This window comes from Xiphophorus maculatus, chromosome 2 (genome assembly GCF_002775205.1).
Source record: "Xiphophorus maculatus strain JP 163 A chromosome 2, X_maculatus-5.0-male, whole genome shotgun sequence".
Taxonomy (NCBI): domain Eukaryota; kingdom Metazoa; phylum Chordata; class Actinopteri; order Cyprinodontiformes; family Poeciliidae; genus Xiphophorus; species Xiphophorus maculatus.
Genome location: NC_036444.1, coordinates 28,921,478 through 28,927,653, shown reverse-complemented (window position 1 = coordinate 28,927,653; position 6,176 = coordinate 28,921,478).

Here is a 6,176-nt window from a genome sequence, read left to right as displayed (position 1 = left end):
TGCAATTATTTCATCAACTCCCCTGTGGATGCCAGAAGCTTCTGGACGACCGCTCTGATGATTAACCTGTGAGGTGCAGTCACGCGTTGTTGTTCGAGTTGCTTATGATTTATTCCATTTCTCTGCGATGTCTGAACGACTCTGCAGTTCCTCACCCTCCTCACTCTCTATGTCCCTCTCGTTGGAAATCTTTGGGTTCCAAACCAGCCCCGAGTCACCGACCCATCGAGTCGCCGCCTCTCTGTTACGGAAACACCTCACCCCGGAAACCCTTCCCAGTTCCACGGTCGTCCTCTGCAGCTCCGCTCCCAACAATCCACACCTGCCTGAACCGCTCTCCGACGCTGTCCTCTGCTTAACCTTGAGAAACACCATCCGCTCTTCATTGCATCACCGCCGCCTCCTCCAAATGGATGTATCACGTTCGTTAGTACTGACTTGGTATGTGCTTACACTGAAACCGGCATTGTGGAAACAGAGACAGCAGTGAATGCTTAGTTAAAGTTTCACACATACTCACACTAGACTACCTCAGTCTCAGCAATAGATCAGCTTAACCCCTCCAGGCCATAACTGAAAGTGTTGTCTGAAAGGGTTTTCTGAAGATACCCTAACAGGAAACCTTCGGGCGCTCTCCAATCATTTAACACCATTTAAATATTGTATCTTCTTTCTTGCGTTACTGCTAACAATAAGAAACGTTTCACAGTAACTGAAAATTGTTGTGCTTGTAGTTCACCCCTCATGTTGAAATCCCAAATTTGTCAATGAAAGCAAGAAGCCGAGCTAATTCCGCAAGTCTGATTATGACTTTTGAGTTACACTCACTCTCTACATTCTCTCGAGCGACATACACACAGAATTTACAAATTTCTGTCAGGGTCTGAGCGCACCCCCACCCCCCGGAGCTCAAAGAGCCTCGTTGTCTCGTGTCGTAGCCGTGGGGAGAATTTTCAATGTTCAGCGTGGGACAGGAGCAGGGCATTGTCCAACCCTCCTCCATATTCATAGAAGCAGGGCGGAATCTAATAAACGTGGGCTCGGGCGAAATCGGTTGTCTCACACGGGAAAGGCAGTTAATTGTCCGGCGTCGCTGGCAAACAATGCCTCGGCTATTGCGGTGTGGAAATGCACCACCGTGGCTCTCAGCTGCGACGAACGCGGACGAGGGCGGCTATATCCATGTGAACGTGCCTGAGGGTATACATTGCAACACTGTCTTGCTTTCACATTTCCACTTGGCTGTAGTTTTCATTGTAGCAGCGCTCTTATCCAGTAGCTTTGGTCCAATGTGCAAACACAATTTTGTCAAGATGCGATGACAATTTTCAGAGTAAAAGCAGACGAAATCAAATCAAAACGTCTACTTACATGTGGAGGAAGCCAATTTCAGTCCGCTAACGTACAGTATTTTCATAAGCTTATTCACTTTTTAGTTTTATTTCTAAGGTAAAAAATCTGAGGCTTTCATTTTGACACAACTTTAAGGTTTATATATATATATATAAATGTTCAATGGTCTTTTTATCCACATTTGATCCACCAAAGTACTAATTTATGTTTAATATATGGCCATAGACATTAGGGTTAGGAAAGATTTATTTATACCTCTGAAAAATTAGGATTTTAAGTCATCTTTTTAGCATTTTAGCAACACGTTTCTTTTGACATGTTAGTAATATCTGAGTCCTAACGTGAATGTGATAAGAGAATCTGTGGATGGTTTGACTTTTTATTCATCCTAGGAAACAAATTTCAAAATATCAACAACTTCGTTTAAACAACAAGTGGTGCTTGCGAGCTCCCCGCTATCCCAATCAGTTGGTGTTTGACAAGTTTATACAGTATTTACAAGTCTGCACAGTCTTTTGTGAAGGCATTTTCAGTTCCTGCTTCTGGGTAAATTGTTACATAAAATGTAATGACTAAAAAAAAAAAAGGACCAAACAGTGTGTTTGAAATGTGCTGCTAAAACACAAAATCTTACCAAGTATTTATTGTCTGGTTTCTAGTGCAAACATCTTAGTACGCTTTTTACTTTTAGCAATAACTGGTCCCCCATGTTAAATCAAGTGAATTAAGATATTTGTACGAGAAACTAGACAAAGCATTCTTGGTAAGGTTTTGTGTTTTAGCAGTTTGGTTTGTTTAGTCATTTCAATGGCAGACAAATTCAGTCCCTTTTGTTGTGTTACCCAGCTCTACAGTAAGCTACATTACATTTTCTCCCTCTAGCTACCCAGTGTTACCTACCAGCTTCCCAGCTCATTATGCAGGTTTACCACTGGACAGCTCCCAGTTGTGTTTTCAACACTCATTTAAAATACTGAAAATTATAACGAAACCTCTTTCCACCACCGAAAAAGCACAAAAGGACAGCAAACATTTAATTTTGTAGAAGGGGGGCGGGGAAAGTTGCTCTTATGTCACTGCAGACATCTGATCCACATAACCTGCAGCAGTACACGTAATACACACCAAGACAAAGGCGTGATGTGCAATGACTTCAAAAATGTACAGCTTGGGAGTTCAACTCGTTGCGAGTTTCAGCCCACTAGCTATCGCAGGCAAAACTTATTTATCACCTTGTGCATCTAAATGGCCCAGTTAACCAGTGATCCCATTACGGGAGTCACTGAAACTCTCACTCGCTGCTCCTGTCGAGCTTTGACTTGTTACCCGCTAATCCGTCTCCCCGAGGCGGCCGTTGCCCGCCGCCCCCGTATCACATCTCCTGTGTACCCATGATGATGTGTGTTGGCAAGTTTCACTGCTTACAAAGCCAGAAAGAAAAGCGCGCACACACACACAGACAAGATTCAAGAAGTATGAGATATTGCAACGTTTTCTTAAAGACGTCAGGACTTCCATCCTTGTAGCGTTTGAAAAGGTCAAGGTTAGTCAAAAAGATTGTGGAGAAGCTCAGTGCCGGTTGCTTGTATCATATTGTTCCCAGTTGGTAGTGCTGTAGTCTTGCATGATAAAGGTCCTGGGTTCAGAGATTTAAATGTTCTCCACATTTCTGGGTACGCAGTCCAAAAACATGACTGCTAGCTTGATTTATGCTAAATACTTTTCAGTGATGCTATAACTGTTATTATTATTACTACTATTTAAGCATATCGTTGTGGTTTCTCGGTTCAGTTTTTTCTCTTTCTGCAGATTTAGAGGCAGACTTTAAGAGTCTCTATGCTTCTTTTTCTCCTCTACTCCTGTCTCCTTTGTCCCTTTCTTTCAGGTCTCTGTGTGCATTACATTTGAAATAAAGCAAAAGAAGTTTATTATAAAGTTCATATGTATTTAAGTGGAGCATCAGTAAGGAATCCAGATTTCTTTTCCTCCACTCATGGAAGTAAATCTGTTGGGCCTCACCTTGACATTCTTAGTACAATACCAGACATGGACATGTTAAACAAAACAAAAAAAAAAATAAAAAAGAAAGAAAAATCTATTGTTTTGAAGATACCTGTTGGAAATAGTCAGACGCATTAGTTTCTGCAATGATACCAGAAATGGTGTGAAACCCGATTCCTAACCACAGAACCTTCAGTGCCATAGTGTCAATTACCTTTAATCCAACGCGCAAATCAGACTGCCGTCCCTACGTTTACAAAGTGTGCATGTTCAGCTAACACTCACAACAACGACCAGGTGAAACAGCTCGCCTGGACATCACCCAAGCGTCTCTCGAGAAATTGTAAAGCCCCCTAACAGGCTGGACGGCCCTGCGTCCATTGTGATTTTTGTCTTTTCTCTGCTGAATTCTCTCTTTGTGGGACTAATGGAGGAAGAGATAAGATTTTTTAGTGCGGTTTCACACCGCAGTCCCCCCGGCTCCTGCACTTGCAGCTGGCCAATGGGCTGTCTAGTCTGACTGAGGCAGGGAGGTGCAGGGTTACTAGGCGAGGGAGAACAATGGGCCGAGCGCCTGAGTCAGCACTATCACTCTGCCTTGCTCTCCCCGCTACGCACCAGTTTTGCTTTTTTTTTTTTTTGTCCCTCCAACTTAGTTGGTCGACCAATTGCAGCGCTGCTGGGAAGGGAGAATGCACACACACTTTATGAACACACACACACACACACACACACACACACCCGCCTACAGACGCACACACTCTGAGAAAGAATAAAGTCAGTGGGGGTTGGGTGGTGTTGCTTTTTTCCCCTGAGACAGGAGAAACGCAGCGCTGCCTGTCCAGATGTGAGGGAGGACAAACACGATCCTCGACTCCAGCAGTTTATATGTCAAATTCTTATTTTATCTTTTTCAACTGTTTCGCATTGCATCGATTTAAAACTGGGTCTTTTCTTTACATTGAAAGGTTTTGCACCTTTCACCATTTGATACTTTTGCATCTTCGATCATTTTGTTTTCAACTTGCGCTATGAACTTGTGGTACCACAGGATCTTTCATAACTACCATAAACGTGACTCTTTACCACAGCTCAGTGTCATACTCCCTTTGGACTAAAAGTAACTTTCTGCATTTCAATGATACGGACACGTTAATGGCACTAAATTGAATTCATTTAGGGCTTTATGAGTCATAACGACCACTCACATTGCTTTACCCTGGAGCCACATCCACCCCTTCACACACAGTCACACACACATATACACCCCAGCAGGCAACCTGGGGTAAAGTTCACCTTGCACAGGGTCAGAAATCTTTCAAGGGGGCGTATAAACTAATTTACTGATTTCAAAGTTGTTAAAAAAAATTGAAATACATTGCCTTATGAGAATAAAGCCAATCATTTCTAAACAGGCTAGTAGTGATTTTCAAGGTTCCACAGATATTTTGAAACCATATATCCATGCATCTGTGTGTGTTTTCCTTGTATTGGCTTTCATGTTTAAAGGCATCTTCCCAAAACAAAAAGTCTGCGCATACCATCTGCTGCTCAGTGCTAGCCAAACTTTGGGACATATCCAGTGTCTTTTGGCGGTAACAACAAGTCAACAAAACCTGAACTTGAAACTTATGTACGCAAGTAATGCGATGCAGTTTAACTTAGAAAAGTTGCTTGTCTCACTACGAGTAAGTCTTTTTGTAACTGATATTTAGCATCTCAACCCAAAATGTTTGCATGAGTAGGGAAATCCAAATGTTTGCTCCATTCTTGGTGGAACCGGATTGGAGCGTTGAACTTCACATAATTCTGAAAAACTAAAAATCAATATTAAATAAATGCTGAAGTCAAAAATAATTTCCTCAGAAGGGGTTAAAAGCAACCATTTGTGTTTTTGAAAATAAGCAACACTTCTTTGAAGAAAGTAACCGACCAGTATTACTGCAGTTCAAGGTGTTTTCACACCTGATAGTCCGGTAGACTCGGCTCGAATGCGGAGCAAATTTGCAACATTTGCTACATTTTCACACTGCACTGTCAAAACAATCCAAACTCTTTAAAAAAAATGTGTTCACCTCCTCGCCTGTGGTGGCGCTGCAGCAACAAGCTCTCAAGGAAACGACACAACTCCCCCTGAAGAAACTAAAACGGCGTGGCATCACATTTTAGTGCTTGGAGGATTTCTTTTTTGTCTTTGGTAAAAGATAGAGCCATTTCTCCCGCTAGTGCTAGACTCTCGCATTTGTTTTGGTTGTATTTACCCAGAATGCCCTGCGCTGTAGTCTGCTTCCTGCTTTTTGAGAAGTCACCAATCCGCTTGGCCTTCACATGTCCATTCAAACTGAGCCAGAGTTCTGGTTGTCTTAGGCGGACCAGAATCAGATTGTTCAGTCTATATTAAACTTCGATCACAAACAAATCGGACTTCCAAACAAATTCATCTTTGTCAGAGTAGACGTGTCTTTTCAAAATATATTTATTGGTCTGCTGTAATATTCTAATCTTAAATATTGTGTTTTCATTAACTGTAAACAGAAAGTCACCATAGTTAACAGAAACATCGGCTTGAAAACATCAGTTTGTTTGTAACTAATTTATATACTAACAAACACGTTGAATTCAGTTACTTAAGTAAATCAACTACTCAATAATAATCTAAGTTATTATAGGGGCCTTTAAATCTTATTTTTGTGTGTTACTCAGCCTAAAGTAAGAAAGGGTTTCTCTAATGTCACATGTCCAAGCTCATTGAAAAAAAAACTCCTTTTGTTAGAATCTGTCTTTCACTCACACAAACGTTGCATCAGTAAATCCTCTAATTA